At 39.6% G+C, this 26,819-nt stretch overlaps 1 protein-coding gene across 1 annotated transcript in view; it reads left to right on the top strand.

Annotated features, from left to right (window-relative positions):
- Window positions 1-26,819, top strand: part of Vps13B (vacuolar protein sorting 13B) — a 300,908-nt gene that overhangs the window by 127,754 nt on the left and 146,335 nt on the right. The window lies entirely within an intron of this gene.

A 26,819-nucleotide genomic window follows, 5' to 3' on the forward strand; every position in this document is an offset into this window, starting at 1 on the left:
CCTTCCTTGGATTTGCATTTCCATCACCTTTTTTGGCATTCTTTCGTCGCTCATTCGCTTTATGTGCCCAAACCATCTTAGTCGGCTCTTCTCTATTCTATCATTCATTTTTTCCACTTCAATTTCTTCCCGGATTTTCTCATTCTTATTTTGTCTCTTCTACTCTTCCGTATCATACTCCTCAAGAACTTCATTTTGGCTACCTGTATTCGACTCTCATCCTTCTTTGTCATTGTCCAAGTTTCTGCTCCGTAAGTTGTTATGGGTACGTAATACATCTTGTACATAGTATCCTTTGCTTCCGTTGGCACATCTTTGTCCCATAAGATGTTTCTTACACTATGATAGAAACAACTTCCAGCTTGAATCCTTTTACTAATCTCAGCATCCAGTCGAAGCATTCTCCATTAATTCACTCCCCAGGTATTTAAACATTTCCACTAATTCCAGGGGCTTGTCTGCAAGTCTAATCTGACCTTTCCCTTCTTTCTCCCCTCTATTCATAACAAGAGTTTTACTCTTTTCTACACTTATTTTCAATCCGCATTCTTCGATCTTCCCATTCACCACATTGAACTGTTCTTGAACCTTCCTGTCGTCTTCTCTCCAAATCACAATATCATCTGCAAATAACATCATGTTCATTTCTCTTCCTCCATATGTTGCTTTTGCTGTTCTCATGATGTCATCCATTACTCTTGTAAACAGGATTGGTGATAGAACACTTCCCTGTCTCAGCCCACTAGTTATTTTGAACCAACTTGTCTTGCCAACTTGTGTTTGCACGCAACTACAACATTCCTTATACAATGCCATGATCATTTTTATTAATCCCTGTCCAATTCCTTTTTGCACCAGACTGTCCCAAACTTTCGTCCTGGGGACACTATCATATGCCTTTTCAATGTCAATGAATGTCATCACCATATCATTCCCGTGTCCGACTCGTTGGCTGAATGGTCAGCGTACTGGCCTTCGGTTCAGAGGGTCCCGGGTTCGATTCCCGGCCGGGTCGGGGATTTTAACCATCATTGGTTAATTCCAATGGCTCGGGGGCTGGGTGTTTGTGCTGTCCCCAACATTCCTGCAACTCACACACCACACATAACACTATCCTCCACCACAATAACACGCAGTTACCTACACATGGCAGATGTCGCCCACCCTCATCAGAGGGTCTGCCTTACAAGGGCTGCACCCAGCTAGAAATAGCCACACAAAATTATTATTATCATTCCCATACTCCCAATGCTTTTCCATTAGTTGTCTCATAATGAAAATGGGCTCTATTGTTGACCTTCCACTTCTGAAACCAAACTGATTTTCCTGTATCTGATTCTCAACCCTCAACCTTATTCTACTTTCCAGTATCCTTTTCATTATCTTAGCAACATGGGATATTAGAGTAATTCCCCTGTAGTTCTTCAAAACTTTCTTATCACCTTTCTTGAAAATTGGGATGGTTATTCCTTTTTGCCAATCCTCAGGGGCCTCCTTATTCTCCCAGACATTCCTGAGAACCCAATATGTCCACTGCAGGCCTACAGCTCCAGCTGCCTTTATCATCTCCACTGAAATTTCATCTATTCCAGCAGTTTTTCCATTCTTCATCTTTCTTACTGCCATTTCAATTTCGTTCATTGTAATTTCTTTATCCATTTCTTCATCAACTAATTGCCTTTCCTGGTCGTCCATTGAATGACTGTCATCCGTTCTTATGTTCAGCAGCTTCTGAAAATACTCTCTCCATCTATTTCTTATTTCTTCTGGCTTTGTTAAAATTATGTCTCCTTCATCCTTCACAAATCTGGTGTTTACTTGATCTCTCTTTTTGTTTCTTAAGATACCATACAGTAATTTCTTGCTGCCCTGCGTATCATCTCTCAATTTCTGTGTGAATAAGGCCCAGCTTTTCCTCTTTTCTTCCTCCATTACTTTCTTGAAATTCTTTGCCTCCACATATTTTCTTCCACTTTCTTCAGTCTTAGATGTTTTCCATGCTTTCCATGCCATTTTCTTTTCCTTCACTTTAATCTTTACCCTGTCGTTCCACCAGTGTGTTTCTTTGTCTTTCACATTTCCTGATGTTCTACCACACACCTTTTCTGCACATCCAACCAGTGCTTCCTTAAATCTTTTCCATTCCTCTTCAACATTCCCCACCTCTGTCCTGGGTACCAAGGGTATTATTTCCCTTTGAAATTCTTCTTGTATGCTTTTCTCCTTCAACTTCCATACTTTAATTCTTTTCTCTCTTCTTAATTGGGGTTTTTCAATCTTTCCAACTTTCAATTTTCCTATCACAACTCTATGATCTCCACCAAAGGCTTCTTGAGGCATGGCTGTTACATCTACAAGGTTCTTCCGGTGTTCTTTCTCTATGATTATATAAGCAATCATGGTCTTTGTTCGTCTGTCTCCCCAACCTTACCTTGTAATCTTCTGACTGTTCTTCTTCCTAAACCAGGTGTTTCCAACAATCATTTGATTCCTCATGCAAAAATCCACCAACAACTCGCCTTCTGCATTTACATTTCCATATCCAAAGGGCCCTACAATATCTTCCTTTCCTTGTCTTTCCATTCCAACTTGTGCATTTAGATCTCCCATCAATAGTACTTCCTTATCTTCTATCTGTCTCTCCACTTCCTCTAAGAAGTCCTCTAGATGTTCATCTATGCAACCAGTTTGTGGAGCATACAACTGAAATAGATCTTTCACGCCATTTTCAAACTGGAGTCTCATCATCATCATCATCATCGTATCGCTGATGTACTTTGTATATTCCACATATTCTTGGATTTGTCTTCTAAGTATGATGGCCACTCCATTTTTTGCTTCAGGTCCTCCGCTGTAATACAGCCTGTATCCTTCTCTCAGAGGGATCTCCCCTGTACCCCTCTTCTTGGTCTCACACAGTCCAAGTATGGCTATATCTTTCTCTATCATGAAGTCAACCAGTTCTTCTGTCTTTCCCGTCAGTGTCAGTACATTTACTGTTGCAATTTTGATGTAGTTTGGTGCTGGTTGCCCATTTTTCACAGTTCCCCCAGCACCTGAAGAGCTGCGCGTCGCTTTTAGCAGGGGACGCCCTAACCTTTTCCGAGGTACCATATCTGCTTTGTCCATATAGGGTATTGTTACGATGGGCTCGCCACACCCAAAGGCATTTTATACCTACAGCCACGTTCAAAATTAGGCCACCCCTAACATGGAGACAGACGCCTTTCGTAGCCGAGATCCTCATTATGAAGCATAATTACTGGTGAGTACAAATCCTCTACATGATAAATTGAAAAGCAACTCCCATCACTAAAAGCCATACGCCATTTCATTTTCATAGTACAGGGTAGAACTTTCAGCTTTTGCAGAATGAGATTTAAATTCAGTTTCTCAGTAAAGTGAGTGACCTTTTAAATACAAGTCAAATGGATTAAGAGAGCATGGTTGTCCAGTTGTACCTCCCTTTAGAACAATAAACCACCACGATGTGCAGATCCTGCCTGGTGGCCATGATCATTAATTTGTCAGGTCTGTATAGTCTGACACCATAGTTAGCAGGTTCGAGTCCCATAGATGGAAAAAAAAATTCTCCATCTGAATGTTGGCCGACAAGGTTGGATAGGTGACGGGGTACAATTTCTAATCACTAGTTTGTGTGCCAAACCTCTCTGCAATGTTCATATGGAGTGAGGGCATATGACACTGCTGATGGTGCTTCATTCATTGGATGGAGATGTTAAGCCTTGAGCAGACCCCTTAGTGTTATTTGACAGGAGTAGGCTATGTGCCAACAGGTTTTCATCCTCTGCCTACCCCATCATCATCATCATCTCACACCCAGACATGCAGGTCGCCCATGGGTGTCAAATAGAAAGACCTGCATCATGTAAGCCCAGCATGTCCTAAGACACTTGGCACTAAAAGCCGTATGTTAAATAAAACTAAAACCTTGATGGTTTTATGTGAGTCTACCATAACTCATTTTTAGAGACCAGTTTTATATGATTTCTACCACACACTACTCCAAACACTTAAATTCATTTTCTCAATCTTAGCTTGAGTGTGCAGAACTTGGCATTCCAGGATATTCAAGCAGGAATCTTGGATATAGAGTTAACTCTTCCTCTGTTGTCTTGCTGCAATAGGAATCTCTTTCCACAACAGGTCTATGCTAGTAGTTATAGATGTGCTTGCTCAAAATAGTTCTGTGAGAAGTGCTTATAAAACAACAAAAGGTGGTGATGGTAATATAGAAATTACATGATCACATCACTTAGACAGTAATATAGAATACGGCATTTGAATTAATGATATTTAAATTTAATACAATAAATATTGATCTGCATTTAGGGCAGTCGCCCAGGTGGCAGATTCCCTATCTGTTGTTTTCCTAGCCTTTTCTTAAATGATTTGAAAGACATTGGAAATTTATTGAACATCTCGCTTGGTAAGTTATTCCAATCCCTAACTCCCCTGCCTATAAATGAATATTTGCCCCAATTTGTCCTCTTGAATTCCAACCTTATCTTCATATTGTGATCTTTCCAACTTTTAAACACGCCACTCAAACTTATTCGTCTACGAATGTCATTCCATGCCATCTCTCTGCTGACAGCTCGGAACCCAATTTGCCCTCTCGAATTCCAACTTTATCTTCATATTGTGATCTTTCCTACTTTTAAAGATGCCACTCAAACTTATTCGTCTACTAATGTCCGCTGACAGCTCGGAACATACCACTTAGTCTCCCAATTCTTCCCAGCCCAAACTTTGCAACATTTTTGTAATGCTACTCTTTTGTCGGAAATCACCCAGAACAAATCGAGTTGCTTTTCTTTGGATTTTTTCCAGTTCTTGAATCAGGTAATCCTGGTGAGGGTCCCATACACTGGAACCATATCCTAGTTGGGATCTTGCCAGAGACTTATATGCCCTCTCCTTTACATCCTTACTACAACCCCTAAACACTGTCATAACCATGTGTAGAGATCTGTACCCTTTATTTACAATCCCATTTATGTGATTACCCCAATGAAGATCGTTCCTTATATTAACACCTAGTTACTTACAATGATCCCCAAAAGGAACTTTCACCCCATCAACGCAGTAATTAAAACTGAGGGGACTTTTTCCTATTTGTGAAACTCACAACCTGACTTTTAACCCTGTTTATCAACATGCCATTGCCTGCTGTCCATCTCGCAACATTCCAGGATATTCAAACAGGAATCTTTGATTTAGAGTTAACTCTTCCTCTCTTGTCTTGCTGTGATAGGAATCTCTTTCCACAACAGGTCTATGCTAGTAGTTATAGATGTGCTTGCTCAAAATAGTTCTGTAAGAAGTGTTTATAAAACAACAAAAGGTAGTGTTGGTGATATAGAAATTACATAAATTACATAATAGAGGGACAAATGTCCCTGATTTTGGCAGGCAAATTATGCTATTTATCTAAGTAGTCTTCTCTTCTTCCCGATAAGTTTCTGCTTATGCAGGTCGTTCAGTTTATGTAAATAATGGAAAGAAACATGAAAAGGAATATAAAAGAAGAAAATGAAATGGCGTATGGCTTTCATTGCTGGGAGTGTCCGAGGACATGTTCGGCTCGCCAGGTGCAGGTCTTTTGATTTGACGCCTGTAGGCGACCTGCACGTCATGATGAGGATGAAATGATGATGAAAATGACATATACACCCAGCCCCCGTGCCAGCGAAATTAGCCAATGATGGTTAAAATTCCTGACCCTGTCGGGAATCAAACTCGGGACTCCTGTGACCAAAGGCCAGCGTGCTAACCATTTAGCCATGAAGCCCGACTATAAAAGAAGATAAACACAATTTCAGTTCACCGGGGGTGAGGGGGGGGGGGGGGAGGGAACAACGAGAAGAGGAAACAAACAAACACAAAAGCACAATGTTAGTCTCCACAACTTCAAATGGATGGCATCTCTTCTTATCAATTCCAGTTCTTCTGCATGTATTTCTTCTCAGCCTCTGACAGTCTTATTTCTGCTTTCCAGCTTCATCAAGAGGTCAGGCATACTGCACACCCCAAAATTTAGGTTATTGCACATGTTTGCAAAAGAACCCTCAAGAGGCATTATATTTTAATGAAAAGAATTAATTTAACATAGTATGTTAACAAGACACCAAACAACTAGTATGAGCACAAAAATTGTGAAACATCATTTTTTGTAATGTTTTTTTTGGTATGCTAATCCTCAAAACAAGGTACAGGGAACAATTTTTTACTTGCTTACTTAATCTGCTTACCCTCCAGGGTTGGTTTTTCCCTCGGACTCAATGAGGGACCCCACCTCTACTACCTCAAAGGCAGTGTCCTGGTGCGTGAGACATTTGGTTGGGGCATACAACTGGGGAGAATGGCCAGTACCTCGCCCAGGAGGCCCACCTGCTATGCTGAATGGGGGGCCATGGTGGGGGATGGGAAGATAGGTTAGGATAGGCAAGGAAGAGGGAAGGAAGCGGCCATGGCCTTAAATTAGGTACCATCCCAGCATTTGCCTGGAGGAGAAGTGGGAAACCACGAAAAACCACTTCCAGGATGGCTGAGGTGGGAATCGAACCCACCTCTACTCAGTTGACCTCCCGAGGCTGAGTGGACCCCGTTCCAGCCCTCGTACCACTTTTCAAATTTCGTGGCAGAGCCGGGAATCGAACCTGGGCCTCTAGGGGTGGCAGCAAATCACACCAACCACTACACCACAGAGACGGGCAACAATTTTTTGAAAATGTCAATTTCTGAAAAAATTTTAGTCAGTGTAACATTCTGAATTCCTGACTTACTGCTATCGAAGCTAAAGCGGTTGGCGTGAATTGGTTTATTATAGTCTCGTCTTCCCAAACTCTGTGATTACTAGGCGCTTTATTTACGTTTGTTCGCTTCGGACGTGGCAGCTGTAAGACCTCATCCACACTTTCATTTAAGTCTTCGCAACTTGAATTATTTCCAGATATACCTCCTACATCGTCTTCATCACTGTCTTCAAATACTGAACAATCACTTTCAGTATTTCACGAACTGTATCGTCGCTTGTAAGTAAGTCAGCTCAACTTCGCGCAGCCATCTTCAACTGTTTGCAATTTACTCGCTAAAGCTGAAGACATCCGCTTAAAAACATTTCATTTCCAGCACTCCCCGTGGTGATAACAATAACCTAACGATTTCAAAATATAGCCAACAGATGTAGGGAGCTATGCGTTTTTCAATCGTTGTCCAAAGGCATACAGTTACAAAGATATATCACTTCAAATTCCGACACGCAATATATTGCGTGTAGCGGTAAGTGCCGCTGTGGTTACAGCGCAATATATTGCGTCGTGACCTTCAAGGGGTTAACACTCATTAAAGGACCATCTTGACAGGTCTTCAGTCCTGATGTAGGAAATACTGAAATGATATTGTTAGGTCTTGTGGGGGTAAATAAATAACACAGAACCTGGTAGTGTCCTGGTTCTAAAACTTATTAACTAAGCACTAAAGCTAGACATTTACACACACACAATTGCTGAGCTCACAACTTAATACAAGTACACAGGACACACACTTACTGTACACGGCTCGTGCTCTCTCTCTCTCTCTCTCTCTCTCTTAGTTTCTCATATTTTATTTACAATGACACACACAGATTCTTTGATCACTTACACTACACACTCAGCTGCTCGGTCACACTCGTTAGTGCTATCACAGTCCACACTTCACATGTCAGTCTTGCAGCTGTCCACTCAGTCCGTCGAACTCCACTCACAGCCCCATGTCGGTATCCAGTGTTGTCCTCTACACTGCACAGGACAGGCGACGTCCTCTTCCAGCAGCTGGTCCAAGACATTCACACGTACGGTGACAGGCACACAGAAACAAATCCTTGGCTCCAACAGACTGACACCTGCACTCTTCGCTAACTCACCGAGTCCACACATTGGACTCAGTACACCAACTAACTGAACTCCGTAGTTTGCGCCTTACTTAAATACCTGGGCCCACACCATCTGGATGCTTCCAGAAGGTACACACCTCCCAGAGTCTTCCATAACACCGGAGGCCTCCAATGAGCAAGCAGGACAATCCAGATAGCAGCGGTGGGGATGCTGACTAATCCACAAGCGGCTGTCCTCCGCCTGGTGTCGGGGGTAGGGAGTGTGAGCCTTCCTTGGTGATGAGTTTGCAGTTGGAGTTGACTAGCTTGCACTATTTCCTGTTGTTGTACCTTGGCATGGCGGATGCAGCGGCTCATTATGCCTGTAAATATAAATGTTCTGTTGACTTGCCATTTCTCTAAGGAATTTTAATTTGCCCCTCTAATCTTCATAGTTACTACTGTATTCATGAGGACAGCACAAGTTTGTTCACTTGGGGAATACTATCAAACTGCATCCGTTAGAAAGACTTGAAAATTACATGTTTATTCACAAAACACATGATTCCATGGTCAGTATATGATCTCATTAGATCGCCTTTTTGTAAGACCTGTAACACGTTCTGTCCAGTTGTTTTTCAGGGCACTAACATAAATTTCCCTGTTCAACAGACAGATTGCTCTACAAGCACCTCAAGCACACAGCAGATCTGCATGTGATTGTGAGGTTAGTGTGCCCTTTTTAACCCTATGCCTGGCTGTAAGAGTATTTAAATACCTTCTGCATCCTGGTAGGTCCTTTATAGCTTATATCCTCAAGCTGCATCACCTTTTAAATAGTTTGACTCTTTTAAAATGAAATTTGAATGTCTTCTTCTTCTTCTTCTTCTTCTCCTCTTTCTTCTTCTTCTTCTTCTTCTTCTTCTTCTTCTTCTTCTTCTTCTTCTTCTTCTCTTTGATTTAGAGGTAGTTTTCATCATTCAACGCTTGTTTATTATCTTATATTCACCTATCACTAACACTTAATATATACGTCTGTCTTAGGGCATGTTTCGTCTCATTTTGAAGATATATTCAGCTAAAAACTTATGAAAATGACACAGACAATAAAAAACGCATTAAAATGACTTTAAAATCCTTAAAACCGGGCAAGTTGGCCGTGCGGTTAGGAGCGTGCGGCTGTGAGCTTGCATCTGGGAGATAGTGGGGTTTAAATCCCACTGTCGGCAGCCCTGAAGATGGTTTTCCGTGGTTTCCTATTTTTGCACCAGGCAAATGCTGGGGCTGTACCTTAATTAAGGCCACGGCCGCTTCTTTCCCACTCCCAGGCCTTCCCTATCACATCATCGCCATAAGACCTATCTGTGTCGGTGCGACGTAAAGTAACTAGCAAAATAAAATAAATCCTTAAAAACTTGTTAAACACTAACATTATGCTTGTTGTTTATGTTTGCTTCTTCTTCTGCTTCTGGATGACAAGTGTTTTTGTCCTTATTACATGATATAACAAGATGCTCAGTCTTAATTAGATGCTTCTAATACGTGATTTGTATCTGTTTGTTTGAGTTCTAATGGAACAATCTAATTTTTATTGGCAGCGGAAACTCCTCTATACCTTGGTTAAATTTAGGCGTAATGTGTTGTATTATCTGAAGTCTGAAAAAAGAGAAATGGGTGTTGTATTAAGTCGAAGGAATCTTGCTGATATGATACTGGGGTTATTAGAATGTTTCAAGTACTAACCTCCCCACTGGTTCTATTGACTCATGTTGTTTGTGTGCTGTATGCTAGTGTTCACATCAAGCAGCTGAACGTAGGCAGGACAAGAAGCGGCATGAATAGATGCAGATCCATCTCTTCCATTCATTTCTGTTGAATACTAGATCCTTCTTCAACTCCACTTCTTTGAGATCCAAGATGACCGAGTCCTTCCATCTCCTACGGGGCCTACCTCTTCTCATCCCCCAGGAGGAGACATATTTAAGAGGCTTCTGCCCACAAAATCACTTCCTCTCCTCATGATCTGGCCGAACCATCTTAGTCTTAACTCCTGGATCTTGTCTTTAATGCATGTCTCCTTTACACAGTCCCGTATAGTTTCATTTCTGATTCGATCCTTCCTTGACAAGCCACATGCCCATCGCAGCCTTTTCATTTCTGCCACCTACAGCTTTTGTCATTGATATTGTTTCCAAACCATAGTCTCATAAATAAGACTCTTGAGATTTGGTGGTTTCCTCTTGTCACAGAGGACTTCTGTAGCTGCTCTCCATTTATACAAGCCAGATTGGACTCTTCTGCTGATATCAACTCCTATTTTACCATCATTCTGCACCACTGAACTCAGACATCTGAAGGTTTCTGTCATTGGCACAGGCTTCCTATGGAGATGTACCAGTCCATTTCACACGGCATGTATTCAGATTTTTTCCTACTCAGTCTCATGCCTCTGCTCTCCAATACAGACCTCCATTTTTCCAGTGCATTATCCAGTTCTGCAGATGATTCAGCACACAACACAATCTTGTTGGCATACATCATAGTCCAAGGGTTTTTTGATTGAATCCCTTCGGGTATTGAGTCCATAAGGATGGCAGGAAGTAGTTGACTAAGTGCTGAACCCTGATGAAGTCCGACTTCAACTCTGAAACTTTTCGTTTCTCCAGTTCCGTTCCTTACGTATGCACTGATGTAAGCATCCATATCTTGAATTGCTCTGTTGTACTTCTATGGCACTCCTTTATCCTGGAAGCAATTCCATATCTGTTGAATACTTTCTCCAATAAGTAAGATTCTATCAACATCATCTTTGAGAAGAAGTTAAAGTATTCAGTCACCTTTGCAAGAGGAGGAAATACCTCTCGAGTGGATTACCTGCTGTGTAGGAGAAGAGATCTGAAAGAAAACAATGTAAAGTCTTCCTTGGAGAGGCTGTACTAACACGGAATCGACTGGCTGCCTGCTATACTGAAATGCAGAGTATAAAGGTAAGACCTAAAACTGGGGCGGCTAAAATGAAATGATGGAGAATGCAAGAAAACTACTGTCATCATAGCTTCTTGGATGAAGTTCGACCATTTATTCTGTCTGTCCTAGAGCAAGAAAATTACAACTGGGAAGAGGCTGCAGATCAGATTAGGGGAGCTGGGGAGAATGTGTTTTTTTTTTTTTTTTTTTTGCTAGGGGCTTTACGTCGCGCCGACACAGATAGGTCTCATGGCGACGGAGAATGTGCTAGGAAGACCATTGGGTAAGGTGAAAGTAAACAGAGACGTGGAGGTGGCAACATGAAGTGCAGGAGAAAATTACAGCCAAAATTATAGCCAAGTCGATGAACACAGAGTGCAACTCTTTCTGTCCTTCATGGTAATGGTCCACCAGCTGACATAGGGCAAAGATAGCACCTGTTGTTCCCTGTCCAGGCATGAAGCCGAGCTGTTCTTCACTAATCACAACTTCATTCCTGATCTTTCTTTGAAAGACTGTCTCAAACAGTTTCATTGTCTGATGATAAACTTAACCATAATAGGTATTTTATTTTTTCCTGTATTAACATGTCTAAATCTAGTAAAGAAACTATTTAAAATAGTTTATGTTGGGTCCACCATGTCAATACACTTTTAATGAATGAAAATAAAATCCTTGATTTGACTTCACTGATGAAGGGAATGTATATTGTTCCTGAAACATGTATGACAGAATAAATAATTTTCAATCATTAAAAGTGTATTGACAAGGTGGACACAACATAAAATATTTTAAATAGTTTCTTTAATAGATTCAGTTTCATTGTGTGGCTCATCAACGTGATCCCTCTTTAGTTATTACACATGGCAACATCTCCCTTATTTCTATAGATGAGAACCTGCACACTCCTTATCCATTCATCTGGCATCCATTCTGTTTGCATGATCTTCCTGAATTAGCTTTCAAGGAAAAGTATGCCTATACTGCCAAAGATTTTCCACATTTCTATGGGTATATTGTCTGGGCCAACAGATTTCCTATTCAAATTTGATAGTGCCTGAGTTATTTCAGTTCTTCCCACTAAGTTCAAAGGGTTTTTTTTAACTTTGGCATGACTGTTTGATCTAAAATATTCGTTCATCAGTTTCTGGAAATATTCCTTTCATCTTGTAAGACCGGGCGAGTTGGCCATGCGATTAGAGGTGCGCGGCTGTGAGCTTGTATCCGGGAGATAGTGGGTTTGAATCCCGCTGTCGGCAGCCCTGAAGATGGTTTTCCATGGTTTCCCATTTTCACACCAGGCAAATGCTGGGGTTGTACCTTAACTAAGGCAATGGCCGCTTCCTTCCAACTCCTAGGCCTTTCCTATCCCATCGTCGCCATAAGACCTATGTGCGTTGGTGCGACGTAAAGTCACTAGCATCTTGTAAGAGTCCAGTTCCTTCATCAGGAGTTGACCATGTTCGTCTTTTATCTGTTTAGTCTGGAACAAATCCCCTGAACTGTTTTGTAGTTCTGAATATCTTCTTCTGTCCCTCCTCTGTTTCCAGTTTGGCATGCATTTCGGAATAAGTGTTGTGTTTTGCTCGCACCACAGCTCTTCTGGCTTCTTTCATTGCATCTCTATTACAGATTCCAGTACTCATTCGTTCTGAATATATGCCATCTTTTCTTTGCTTTTTTCTTCTTGGCTGTAATTTTCTCCTGCACTTCATGTTGCCACCTCCACGTCTCTGTTTATTTTCATCTTATCCAATGGTCTTCCTAGCAAATTCTCCCCAGCTTCCCTAATCTGATCTGCATCCTCTTCCCAGTTGTAATTTTCTTGCTCTAGGACAGACAGAATAAATGGTCGAACTTCATCCAAGAAGCTATGATGACAGTAGTTTTCTTGCATTCTCCATCATTTCATTTTAGCCGCCCCAATTTTAGGTCTTACCTTTATACTTCATTTCAGCATAGCAGACAGCCAGTCGATTCTGTGTTACTACAGCCTCTCTAAGGAAGACTTTGCATTGTTTTCTTTCAGATCTCTTCTCCTACACAGCAGGTAATCCACTCGAGAGGCATTTCCTCGTCTTGCAAAGGTGATTAAATGCTTTAGCTTTTTCTCAAAGATGATGCTGATAACTACCATATCAAAGGCCATAGCCAAGTCCAAAATATCCTCACCAGTTTTATTTTTGTGCTCCACGGTGTGCATTCCCAGTACTCTTTCCATTCCTTTGGTTACATTGCCGACATGACTATTAAAATTACCACCAATAAGAAGTCATTCCTCGTCAGGGATTGATCTCACAGCTTCGTCCAGAGATGTCTAGAAGTCATCTTTCTCCTCTTGCATACAGCCTTCCTGAGGTGCATAAGCACTTATTTTGTTAATAAGTAAGTTTTCTACAACTAGTTTAATACTCATTATCCTGTTGATTATTCCCCTGACCATTTATGAACTTCATCAGCATAATTTACAAACTTCATCGTATAGATCCGTATTGATACAGTTAAAACTAAGAAATAATGTTTAGGTTTTGGTCCACCCAATCAATACACATCACTTTACAAGTGAAAACTATTTAATATAAAAACATATTAAATATATTTTGGGACATGTTTCATCTCTATTTGAGACTTCATCAGCCATAAAATCACATGTTAGATTAGAAAACTCATTGTTCAGAAATTGAAAAAAATGGAAGAACTCAATGCCTTTTTAATTTCTTTTTTTACAATTGGCTTTACTTCGCACCGACACAGACAGTTCTTATGGCAACGATGGGATCGGAAAGGGCTGGGAGTGGCAGGGAAGCGGCCATGGCTTTAATTGAGGTTCAGCCCAGCATTTTGATTGGTGTGAAAATGGGAAACCATCTTCAGGGCTGCCGACAGTGGGGTTCGAACCCACTATCTCCTGGATGCAAGCTCACAGTTGCGCGTCCCTAACCGCTCAGCCAGCTCACCTGGTCCAATGCCTTTTTAAGGACTATTTGAGATATGAAAAAGATATATATACATACATTATTTACACAAAATTGTCCTCACTTCTTGCAAAAACTTTTATTATCTTCAATGTTAAAATTGAAATATAACCTGAAATATGACATGCCAGCCATAACGTCTCATATGGAATACAACATCTATTGTTGCTGTCTGTAATTTAAAATGGAAGTTCCTTTATGAACTGTTGAGAAAACACTAAAGACAAAACATACACATATTTAATAAGGTAGTTTAACACTTCTTGCAAACAATCTTTCTTCATTGTTAAATATGAACGACCTTACTTGAAAATGTTGCAAGCATTGTTGGAATCTGGTAGTTTCAGTGTGTTCACTGGGAAGATTGAAATTCTGGCCTCAGAAATAGGATTGGTACTAAATCCACATCAGAACATTTAAAAACTGTCATTCATATGGAATTTTCTTTCATAATTCAGCTATTCTGGTAGAAGAAATCTGAAGCCTTATGAGATAGCCTGTCGTATGGCAAAGATCAGTGCTGCAAGACCACCATATTCATGTCTTAAATCTTATGAATATTCCTTTTTAGAAAAGACAAGGTCTGGAAAGAAAGAGATATAAAAAATTAATGGGTTTAAAACCCTCGGATATCTAAGAAAAAAGATTCCGTCACAAATGCGTTATGTGAAAGCTTACCATCAAATTTGGTGAAACTCCCTGTAGCTGGTTTACGACTGAGCCTCGTTCTGACTTGCTTCTCGCCACGCCTCTGCGTGTGTTATAGTTGTGTTTTCTTTCGTCCAGCGGAACTTGGCTCAAGGCGGTAGGGGGTTAACAGTGCTATTATTGAGGGAAGAGGAGAAAGCTCAGCTTATAGAGGGCGGGAAGTTTGTATTAGAGGAGGTGACTTCAAATTATTAATTTTTCGTGATGATAAAAGCGATGGTATCTGTTCATATAACAGATTTTTGTTCTCTTGTACATCATTTAAACTTTTGTTTGCGTTAATACTCTGGTTCAAACCTATGTAAATATTTTCGTAATAGCTCATCAGGTTCCCTTTGCTCACTTTTTTTTAAATGGTCAAGTCTTTATTTATGTTAGTATATTGGTGACCAGTATCTCCCATATGGACACTCATTGCAGAATACTTCTTGTGTCTGTTGGCATTGACATGTTCGAGATACCAAGTTTGAAAACTACTACTGGTTTGCCCCACGTACGTGACGAAGCATTGATCGCACTTAAGTTTATAGATTCCTGAATCTAAGAAATCCTCTTTATTGTGATTTACATCATTATGGTTATAAAATATATGACCATTATTGTTCTTGGTTGAAAATGAGACTTGACAGTCGTGTTTCTTAAATAATTTTGTGATTTAAATTATCCCTGGGTTTGTAAATGTAAAATTCATGTATTTTGAACTCTTGGGATTCTCTGGTGTTAATCTTATGTTGTCCTTTCTTTTTTTACTTTACTTATAATTTTACTAATGGTATTAACACTGAACACATTCATAATGGCTACCTTCTGTATGTATCGTAATTCTTTTTCTCTTTCTGTATGAGATAAAGGTAAATTGAAGGTTCGATAAACCATACTGAAATAGGCAGCCCTCTTATGACTCTCAGGATGTAAAGAATACTTTTAATGGTCACTGGAGTAAACGTATCCTTTCTGTATACTTTATAGGAGAACTTACCTTTCTGTATACTTTATAAGAGAACTCACCTGGTTCCCTCGTAACGGTCACATCCAAGAAATTCAAAGCATTGTCCTTCTCATTTTCAAGTGTGAATTTTATTCTTTCATCTAATGAATTTAAAAACTATAAGATATTGTTACTATTGTTATAACGCTTATCTATCATTGCAGAGGTATCGTACACGAATCATGTCCAAAAATCCAAACCTTGAATATGTCCAATTATTTTGTGGTGTTGTAGATGGTCTTAATAAATATTGGCTAAGATACCTTGACCTCGGTGTTATTGTCCTTCATATTGTTGCTCAGAACTATACCTACACCATTCCTCTTTGTGGTGGTGGACACACAGGTTCTGGAGCTGCCTTTTTTCCATTAAGTCTGCCACTTCTCGACTTCAACTTGTCATGCTTCCAAAATTTAAAGTCCCCACTTTCAGGTTCAAAGTATGTCTATAACTTGTGTTCTTTTGTTGAGTTAGCCTCTTTAGCCACATATGCTCATTAGGCAGTAGTCTTTGCTCACTTTTCGAGGAGGTAAGGCGACCCTTCCACTCATCGAGTGCGATGTATGCTCTGGCCTTGTTCCAGAATATATTTCTCTGCATTTCCATGTTTTCTGGCACAGTTTTATATTGGATCCTCTTCCTGCTGCTACCCTCCTCATTTATCCAGCATTGAGACTGGCACTGTGATAGGCTTGCTTGCCTACCCCAGTGAAAATATTAATAAATAATTTAATACTTCATGAATAAACATATCTTCATACCTGATCCACCACTTCTTCAGCTGATTGTACTGTATTATCTACAGAATGAAGGGGTTTTAATATGTTGGAAATGCTATAAAGAACATTTTTGTTACCGCAGGGTATGATGGAAGGGTCAAATGGAACCAATCTTAGGGTGTTTGTCCACTCCTGTCATCAGTACAATCTCCATATATGCCCACATTTCATCTAATGTAACATCTTTGTAGTTACAATCTTGCAGGTGAGGAGGTAACTTATGTGGACTGTTGAACAGCAATGTGTAGCAGTTCATTAAATTGCAATTGAATTCACTAAATTATCATCTAGGGAAATTTTTTGGAAAGAGTATGGGTTGGTTTTGCAAGTCTTGCATATTATTATTCCATAATTACTTGCAAAATCATTTAAGCTTTGTAGGCCTTTTCAGTCGTTAAACCACCAGCTGCCCCAGTGCAGCATTTGGCTCATTAGATATTTTTGATACCTGTAAAATGTTTGTGATAAAATGTCACACACTGTCTGTTCATACAGCTGACATATAAGGTACAATGGATATAGTCATGATATTTTCACTATCACTATCAGTATCACTACACTATACTGCCAAGCTCGTCTAACTCTGAAATCATCATTTGATAGTCACTTTTGTCATTGTACAAATTTCTTTTACCACACTTTCGAGCTGATTATCCATAATTATCTATAATTTCAACAAACTTATGTGACGCTATGGTGATACTGAGCTGAAAGTGAAATTTTTGGCTGGTATTTTTCCTCTTTAAAGGCTCTAGGAGATACACAGAAAGGCCTTTGGAGCCTCACAGAAAAGAATTGGTGAACATGCATCTTGTTGACTTTCTAAACTGTGAGGAAGGAAAGCATGAGTCAGAGCACTGAAACCGCTAATGCCAGGGAGCAGATGGGTTTGAGGTGGCGCATTTACATGCCCATTTCAGGCAGTGAGTTGAGAAGGGGAACAGGGTATTTGTGAGATACAAACTGTGTTGTAAGGCAGAAGTTAGTGTCGACGCTGTCATTGCTTTTGTGCAGTGACATATATTGGTACAGTGGACAATCCACTACCAATTGAAGAACATCTAAATGCAAACAGATTATAGGAAGAAGTTGATGACGAACCCTTGTAATGGAATGGATTGCATCTGACTGTGACATTGATAGCGAAGCCAGTAGTGGTGAGTGTGTGTTATAACAACAGCAACACAACTAAGTCACAGGACCTGATCCAAGGAATGGCCTCCTCTTCTGTTCTTTGAAGAGAACATAGTCAACATATCTTCTATTGGGACATTCCTTCAGAATGTGAAGTAACTTGTATTGTCCCTGCAGAAACCCCATTTGTGTTTTAGGTATTTGCACTTTCCGTGACCAGTATGGTATCTGTTGAGCTGTAGGCCAACTCATAAGTGAGTACTTGAGTAGATGGTTTGCTGATTAACTTGTGATTTCTTAGTCTGGTCTCCAACCAGTCACGTGCCCATTCCATCTTTGGGATGAGTTCATTTCCAAGCAGTCATGTTGCCTCCTCATATGCTGGTCTTCTGAACCTCTGCCATTTAACAGGTAAGAACTTAAGATGTAGAGGGATGGACTCATTTGTAGAGATTTTCTCCATTCTTTTAAGGGCACTGCTTTTCTTCAGAGGTGGAGAGGGTAGATATTTGAAAGGACTGAAAGCAAATTCAGGGGAGTAGATCTTAATGTGCCACAGACAATTCTCTGGTTGCATGTAATTCACACCAACCTTACTGGTGTGAGTGCTGCAAAGCCAAACAAGTGAACCATATTCTGCTGGAGAATACACAAAAGCAAGGAATGCTCAGTGAAGCACTAATATACCTGTACCCCATGTTGTACCTGGGAGTTTCTTGGCAAGATTCACTCAGGAGTGCACTTTAGTCACATGATTTTGGAATGTCGGTGTACTCTCCAGGGTAACACCAAGTTATTTTGGTGTGCTACTGAACTTTACAGTGCTTAGATGACCAAACCTTGGACCAGTCAGAGCTGATGCCAAGAAATTTGAATGGTGGAAACAGCATTTTTCTGTTTTTGTGACATTCAGTTGATGTTGCCACGTTCTGAAGTAATTACGAAGTTTGCCGAGACTAGATGTTAGGTGCTCTTTGCACACCTATAAGGATTTACTCTTGTAAGATATTGTGTATCTTCTGTGTACTGGAATATATGACAAGGTAGGTTAGGAATGTCTGCATTATACAAATTTAACAAAGTTTTGGCCAGGACAGATCCCTTGGGAAGACCATCGTTGAGGGTATGTTATTTATTCTTCTCTCTTTGATATACCTTAGAACAGTGATTACTGAGCATGTTAGAAGATTTTCTAATGTTCTGCATGGCACTGCTTTTAAAAACTTCACTCCATACTGGGTCGTATCCTGCTGACAAATAGATTAAAACAATGTCCGTTTTCAGTTTCTTCCGAAAGCTTGTTTCAGCATGTAGAACCAAGGGTAGCACCTCATCGCAGAAACTTCTGTGAGGTCTAAAATCAGCCTGTTCAGATGCAGTGATGCAATTAATTGAGACTTGAATCTGAGCTAGAATCATTCTCTCCAATACTTTGTACACAGTGCTGAGTAAGGATATTGGATGAAAAACACTCTATAGCAGTCCCATCTTTTCGTGCTTTCTTAAATTACAATTTCTTTATAACTTTTAAGTTTGGAAGGTAGTTTTCCTGAGTGAAGAATGTTGTACTCTTCATCTGTGCACAATAGGTCCGGAGGCACCAGAAATTCAGGATAAACTCCATCAGTGCAGAAGCTTTCCTGCATTTTGCGAATAACAGTAAATACTGTGACGAATTAGCGAGGTAGTAAGATAAATTAACACTAGACTGGTAGCTTCTATACTAAGATTTATTAATTAAGCACTAAAACTACACAGGACTAATGGGCACATAACTTTTGTTCATAACACACACACAGTTTGCGCTCTCTCTTAGTTTCTCACTTGTTCTAACACTACAGATTACTCTTACAAGCTAAACAGTTATGTTGTTAAATCACACGTCACACACACTTGCACCTTAGGGCAATGTAAACTGTATTTCAAAAGTGGCCGCACATTACACAGTTTGCGTGCACCTACACAGTTTTACATTCACACACAAGATACCATGTCGCACGGCTACACGTTCTCTCCTTCGCCGTCAGTCTGCACTGTGGCACGCTAGCCCAACATTCACGGCAGTTCACGCACTTCACAGCACTAGCAGTCACTCACTCACTGAGTTCACGACTGAACTACACCAAGTCCAACCCAGGCGAGTCACTCCTGTCTTATATATCTGCACCAGTTCTTCCAAAAAAGTCTGGATGCTGAATGTTTCCAGGAACCTCACGAGGTGGATGACTCCAGGTTAATCGTCTCGTAATTTCCATAGTCCTATGCCGCGCTACCACAGGCAGAAATGAGAGGAGGCCAGTTTAGTACTTGAGCCTTGTTCGTGATTGGTGCAGTCGAAGAATAAGTAGGTGGGCCGATATGGTGACATCGTCAGCCCATAGCAAGTTTGCATGGCGGATGCTATAACCATTACACTATTGAAGTTCACCTATGGTGAAAGGAGCATAGAAGTTAGGATTCTGGTGTGCTTCTTTCTTGAGTTCAGATAGTTGTGTTCAATGAGATGCACTGTTTTTTGTCTCCTGGGACTTTGGATACTTTCAACACAAGATGTACTATGGCATCACATGAGATTGATGACATCCTTGAATTTTGTGTTGGATCTACCCCAAGCTTTCAAAGCAGAGCCCAGGCCTTTATGCTTGAATGTTTAAAATGAAAGTCTTGAATTTTATTATACCATTTTTCTCTCCTTCTTTCACTAAGATAGTCCAAAAAATTGGTAGCAAGATTTTGGTCTCCTGTCTTTTTTTAATTCCACAAGCAGATGACTGCTTTCATAGGTGCAGATGTTACTGCTCTCAGGAACTTCGAGTAACATTCAGACATTGCAGGGATTGTAGATGTTGGCAACTTGCACACTTCCTACCTGGATCACCACAGTCATTACATTGTCCTTATTATCTTTCTCGTTAAGGAGAACTGAGACTTCCTTTAAATTGTTACAAGCATAGGTAGCAATTGCCATACTGCGGGTGATTGATAGTAACAGCTAGGGTGTCCAGGAAACTTACACAATTTACTGTCATTACCAATTTGAGTTTCTTGAAGAGCTAGTATATCCACTTTGTGATGTAGAGCATTGCTAACATTTAATTTTTACCAAAGAAGAGATTTTGACATTCAGTCGACAGATTTGGAGAACGTTCTTTGAAAGTCTGTGAAAAGAGCCCTTGGAGTAAGTTGCCCTGTTTATGTTTTATTTATATTAAAGCACCTTCTGTGAGAGTTAGCCTAATTGGAGATATTCCAATTGGTTGCCTGGGGAACACCAGCAGTTACAGCTTTAAAAAGGATGCATTCAAAAGGTGTTTAAAATACCACAGCACTCATGGAGGTCTCTCGCTTGCTCCCCAAATGAGTGTGTATGTTTTGAGATGTTGACACAGAAGATTTTTATAACATCAAGGGAGTGCGCAGAAAATAGTGATTTGACATACAGTTCGTTAAAGAAAAAAAGAAGAGTGCTCCTGTCGACTTTCTAAAAGTTTATTTTGCAGTTGCATGCAAGTTATTGACCAGGCAGCCATTCATAAAGGGAAATTTTAATCCTCCAATTCTGTATGCCCCCAAAAAATCATTTGACAAGGACACCAGAAAAAGGCATGGGATAATTCATGACTGTGTTCTTCAAATTTGAGCTGTGACCCTCAAGATCAAGGTTGACTCTTTGAATAGTACAAAGTTCCTGGGAACAACATCATGGATGAAGACATTCAAAATATTCAAGATCATGTCTCGATAAGTAATGCGAACATTATTGAAGTAGCTACTCGGAAAGAGAGCAGTTTTCAGCAACAAGTGGACATACATGTTGAGGAAATACAACAGTTTATTGACGAACATGGGATCTACTAGAAATTTGGAGCAGGTAGGTATGAGGAGAGTATGTGTTGCTATGGGATCTGTTTCTGTGATGACACATTTTTCTGTATTATGCCATTCAAAAATATGAGTGGAACCTTGTTGCTTTTGATGTACTTTCTGATACGAGTACCCACAGGTCAGCTTCCTTTCTTACAACCTTACTAAAATATGGTGACATTCATTACAAATGCATAAATCTTTTTCTGTGTTTGTTTAGTTTTTGGTGCCAAGACTCCATAATCTACTTGGTATGCATTTTACAAAAGTATGTGTCTGTCTGAACGGCCTGCATTATTCAAAACACTCTTACAGTACTGTTCAAATATGATCTCTCCAAAATGCTTCCATGTAAATACCATATTTACTCGTGTGTTATACCTCCTCATGTATTAGACCCCCCCCCCCAACCTTTTTGAGTATCGGTATTGCACAGTATTATAATACGATACCCTTATCCCTTTTCTCTACGGGGTTGAGTATGAAGTGAGACGAATCTTTGTAGCAAGTTTTTACGACCATATGCACTTCCTGTCATCAACCTCATCAGAGGAATTAATGAGATGAAACGAATTATGTGATATGAGTAACTAAAACCGACTATATTTATATGTAGGCCTAAAAGTCATGCTCCCCATTTATTGTCTTTTTACATTTAGAAATACTACCTTCCAATCAAGATAGCCAGTATATCAATCACTACTGATCTGCATTTCGGGCAGTCGCCCAGCTGGCAGATTCCCTATCTTTTGTTTTCCTAACCTTTTCTTAAATGATTGCAAAGAAATTGGAAATTTATTGAACATCTCCCTTGGTAAGTTATTCCAATCCCGAACTCCCCTTCCTATAAACGAATATTTCCCCCAATTTGTCCTCTTGAATTCCAACTTTATCTCCATATATTTTGATCTTTCCTACTTTTAAAGACACCATCCAAATTTATTCGTCTACTGTTGTCCTCCCACGCCATCTCTCCACTGACAGCTCGGAACATACCACTTAGTGGAAATTCTAAATTACCATGGAGGGAATTAGATATTTTTCCACCAATAGAGCATATCAATTCCATTGTGGAGTTTTATCTCCCGTATGCAGTTATCAGACTGTGCCTCATAATAGGCTTCTGATAAATTTCACCTGCATACACCCCGGCATCAGTGGGTAGGGTCTGACACGTCCCACTCTGACGAGTCTAGTGTCAGACCTAAGACGAAATGCTGGTTAATAGAGCAAACGCCTGAAAAGCCATACATCTAATTTTTGACATACCACTTAGTCGAGCAGCTCATCTCCTTTCTCCCAAGTCTTCCCAGCACAAACTTTGCTACTTTTTTGTTGGAAATCGCCCAGAACAAATCAAGCTGCTTTTCTTTGGATTTTTTCCAGTTCCTGAATCAAGTAATCCTGGTAAGGGTCCCATACACTGGAACCATACTCTAGTTGAGGTCTCACCAGAGACAAATATGCTCTCTCCTTTACATCCTTACTACAACCCCTAAATATTCTCATAACCATGTGCAGAGATCTGTACCCTTTATTTACAGTTCCATTTATGTGATTACCCCAATGAAGATCTTTCCTTATATTAATACCTAGGTATTTACAATGATCTCCAAAGGGAACTTTCACCCCATCAATGCAGTATTTAAAACTGAGAGGACTTTTCCTATTTGTGAAACTCACAACCTGACTTTTATCCCCGTTTATCATCATACCATTGCCTCAAATACATTCATGAGTTTAATATATAAGTAATAATAATAACAACGTAAACGTTTCCACCTTTTCAATACTACAATATATTCACAAAATTATAAATTACACGGTACTAGTTTCGACCCATCTAGGGGTCATCATCAGCCGTATTGGAGCAAAGATCATTTGTGGCGAAATCCTAAGAAAATGTTATTTTAAAGAATAACAAGTGAAATGAGATGTTATTATGGTAATAGTTAATAATACAAGGAATATACATACTAAGAGGTTTTTAACAAAGAATAAAGTATAAATGGGGTGTTGTAAAAATTATAATCATGGAAATCAGTAAGTTCTTGTATTGAAATGAAATATGGCTTAGGAAGAGGGCTTAAGGTGGGGCTGAAGGGTGCGGGAGAAAGTGTAATTGTCTTGGAAAAGTACCTTTGATTAAATTTAGGATTGAGTTTAGGTTGGCTGCATTATTGTTTCTGAGGAAAGTGATAAATAGATCGAAGAGTATGTTGGGTTTCTCTGAGATTTCATTGAGATTGTGACTGGCATTAAAGTATTGGTCTAGGTGTATGTAGTAATTTTCCATTATGTTGGGTAAAGGGCCCTTGTTTGCTAATAACAACCATCAATTCATGAGTTTGTTAAAGAATGGTGTAGAATGTTTACATTTACAAGTTATAGCTCTTTATAGACTAGAAGTCATGTATTCACTCCACAAAATTTGAGGTTATCACATATTGGACCCCCCCTTTACTTTTTTTTTTGCTGGTAAAGTGGAAGAAAAAGGGTTCTAATATGCGAGTAAATACGGTACTGCATTTTACTGTGAAAAAACAAAAATGTGCAAGGTCTGTGTTGACGTCACGGGCTATAGAACATGTCGTAGGTGTGTTAGAAATAAGTAAATGAGCTGAGTTTAGGTTCAGAGAGGCCCTTCTCTTGCAGATGTTGTGGAGTCACACTGTTTCCAATCTCCATCAACTCGGTGGCATCTTCTTCCTGTGTTTTTGGGCGTATCTACCTCCAGAGGCTAGACGGGAGCAGTAGATGTATTACATGTTACAAATTTCATATTTGGTCCGTATTGAAATGTACATCAATTTAAGATATTACCAAAATTTATTTATGATGCCCTTTTAAAGGGCGAAACATGTCCCTTCAAATTTTAGTTTAATAGGATGTAAGTCCTAACTTTGTAAATTCTATTGTATTGAATAGGTTGAACCCAATAAATTTTGGTAATATCTTAAATTGAAGCAGTAGATGTACTTGGTTTTGGCTTGTGGTACTCACATAGGCCGTATTATCCTCAGACTACTTTGATTCCTTTTTTCCTTCGACTACTTTGTTCTACTTGTTTTCATTTATGGCATACTTAAACTTTTATATTAACGTATTGAGACAGTTTGGAAATTTTCACAAAATTCTCAACTACTTGACAATTTTTCACACATCTAGTCAAGTTTTCTTACAAATGTTATTACAGATATGGGTAGATCAAAACAAACGACACCTTGCAGTATGTGCTATCACATTGCAGTCTCGAGTTATGCTCATTTCACTGCACGATCCGAGCTCTGCTTTCACCACTGTTGTGCCATCTGATCTTGAAAGCTACATGGTTAGACCATTTTCAACTTAGTTATTACATGTTTAATAGCTTTTATTGTTTTGTATTTTCTGAAGGAAGATTTTGTAGAATTCGATTCCCATAGGGCCTTCACCGTATGTACTAGCTATGCATCTTGGTTTCAACAATCAGACTGCATTTAAGGCAGTCACCCAGGTAGCAGATTTCCTATCTGTTGTTTTCCTAGCATTTTCTTAAATGATTGCAAAGAATTTGGAAATGTATTGAACATCACCCTTAGTAAATTATTCCAATCCCTAACTCCTCTTCCTATAAATGAATATTTGTCCCAATTTGTTCTCATGAATTCCAACTTAATATCGTGATCTTTCCTACTTTTAAAAGCACCACTGACACTTATTTGTCTACTAATGTCCTTCCACGCCATCTCTCCACTGACAGCTCGGAACATACCACTTATGATACAGATGTTAATTCCCATAGGGAATATTTGTCCCGAATTAATAAATTTATAATACCAATATAAATGGTCCATTATTGGATATTATAAATTTTCCAGCTGACTCATTCCTGATTGCCAGCGTTTCGCCCCTGTGTGCTAAGTTGGGCTCATCAGTTGGTACTTAGCACACCCACCAAGAAGCACGGCTAGTGCATATCGTGGAGGCCACTGCGTAGGCTACTTGGAGCCACCGGCAGTGCCAATGCACTATGAGAGACTTTGTCTCATTACCAAAAATTGATGTCCGCCTAGCCATCAGATGTTATAGATGTTGACTCCCATTCACTGCCGGTGGTTCCAAGTAGCCTACGCAGTGGCCTCCACAGTATGCACTAGCCATGCATCTTGGTGGGTGTGCTAAGCACCAACTGATGAGCCCAACTTAGCACACGGGGGCGAAATGCTGGCAACCAGGAATGAGTTAACTGGAAAAAATGTATAATGTCCAATAACGCACCATTTATATTGGTATCACATACCACTTAGTCGAGCAGCTCGTCTCCTTTCTCCCAAGTTTTCCCAGCCCACACTTTGCAACATTTTTGTAACGGTACTCTTTTGTTGGAAATCACCCAGAACTTCAGATATGGTATTATATCCCTACCTATTGTCTTTAGTATATGTCCAGAAATCTTATCAAATCCAGATGCTTTTCTAGTTTTCAGCTTTTGTATCTTATTGTAATTGTTATCGTGGGTAAATTTATATACTTCATTAGCATTAGTCACCTCCTTTATCTGGACATTATCTTTGTAACCAACAATCTTTACATACTGCTGCCGTTTGAAGTTCCTTGCATACACATTCCACTTGTTCATTAATGATTTCTGGAATGTCCTTCTTGGAACCTGTTTCTGCCTTAAAGTACCTATACATACCCTTCCATTTTTCACAAAAAATAGTATGACTGCCAATTATGCTTGCCATCATGTTATCCTTAGCTGACTTCTTTGCTAGATTCAATTTTCTATTAAATTCCTTCAATTTCTCCTATTTCCACAGCCATTTCTAACTCTGTTTATTTCCAACCTGTACCACCTTCTTAGTCTCTGTACTTCTCTGTTATAATATAGTGGGTCTTTACCATTCCTTACCACCTTTAAAGTTACAAACCTGTTTTCTCATTCCTCAACAATTGCTTTAAACCCACCCCACAGTCTGTTTACATTTTCATATACTGTTTTACCGATCATAGCTACATTTTAAAATCTCCCTCATGCCTCTTTTATCAGCCATATGGTACTGCCTAATAGTCCTACTTTTACGACCTCCCTTTCTATCACATTTATTTGTCACTATGACAAAAACAGCTTTGTTATCACTAATACCATCTATTACTTTGGTTTCTCTATAGAGCACCACGTTCAGAATATTCTTCCCTCTAGTTGGTTCCATCACTTTCTGAATCAGTTGTCCTTCCCAGATTAACTTACTTGCTAGGTGTGCTAGTTGTTGGGACACAGAGTTTTACAGAGTGACCCAGTACTGAAACAAAATTATAGATGTATTCTATGTCAGTGGCTGAGTCGTGATCATTGTTTGATACTTTTTGTAAGTAGCTCTCAATATTTTTACTTGAATTCTGGAATAACGTTTAGAATTTCATATCTCATCATTTTTATTTATTTGTGTGGTAATGATGGAATGGGAGATGCGACTTGGACTGGGAAGGAAGTGGCTGTGGTCTTAAATAAGGTGTGAAAATAATAATTTAAGGAAAAC

The sequence above is a fragment of the Anabrus simplex genome, chromosome 7 (assembly GCF_040414725.1).
Source record: "Anabrus simplex isolate iqAnaSimp1 chromosome 7, ASM4041472v1, whole genome shotgun sequence".
NCBI lineage: Eukaryota > Metazoa > Arthropoda > Insecta > Orthoptera > Tettigoniidae > Anabrus > Anabrus simplex.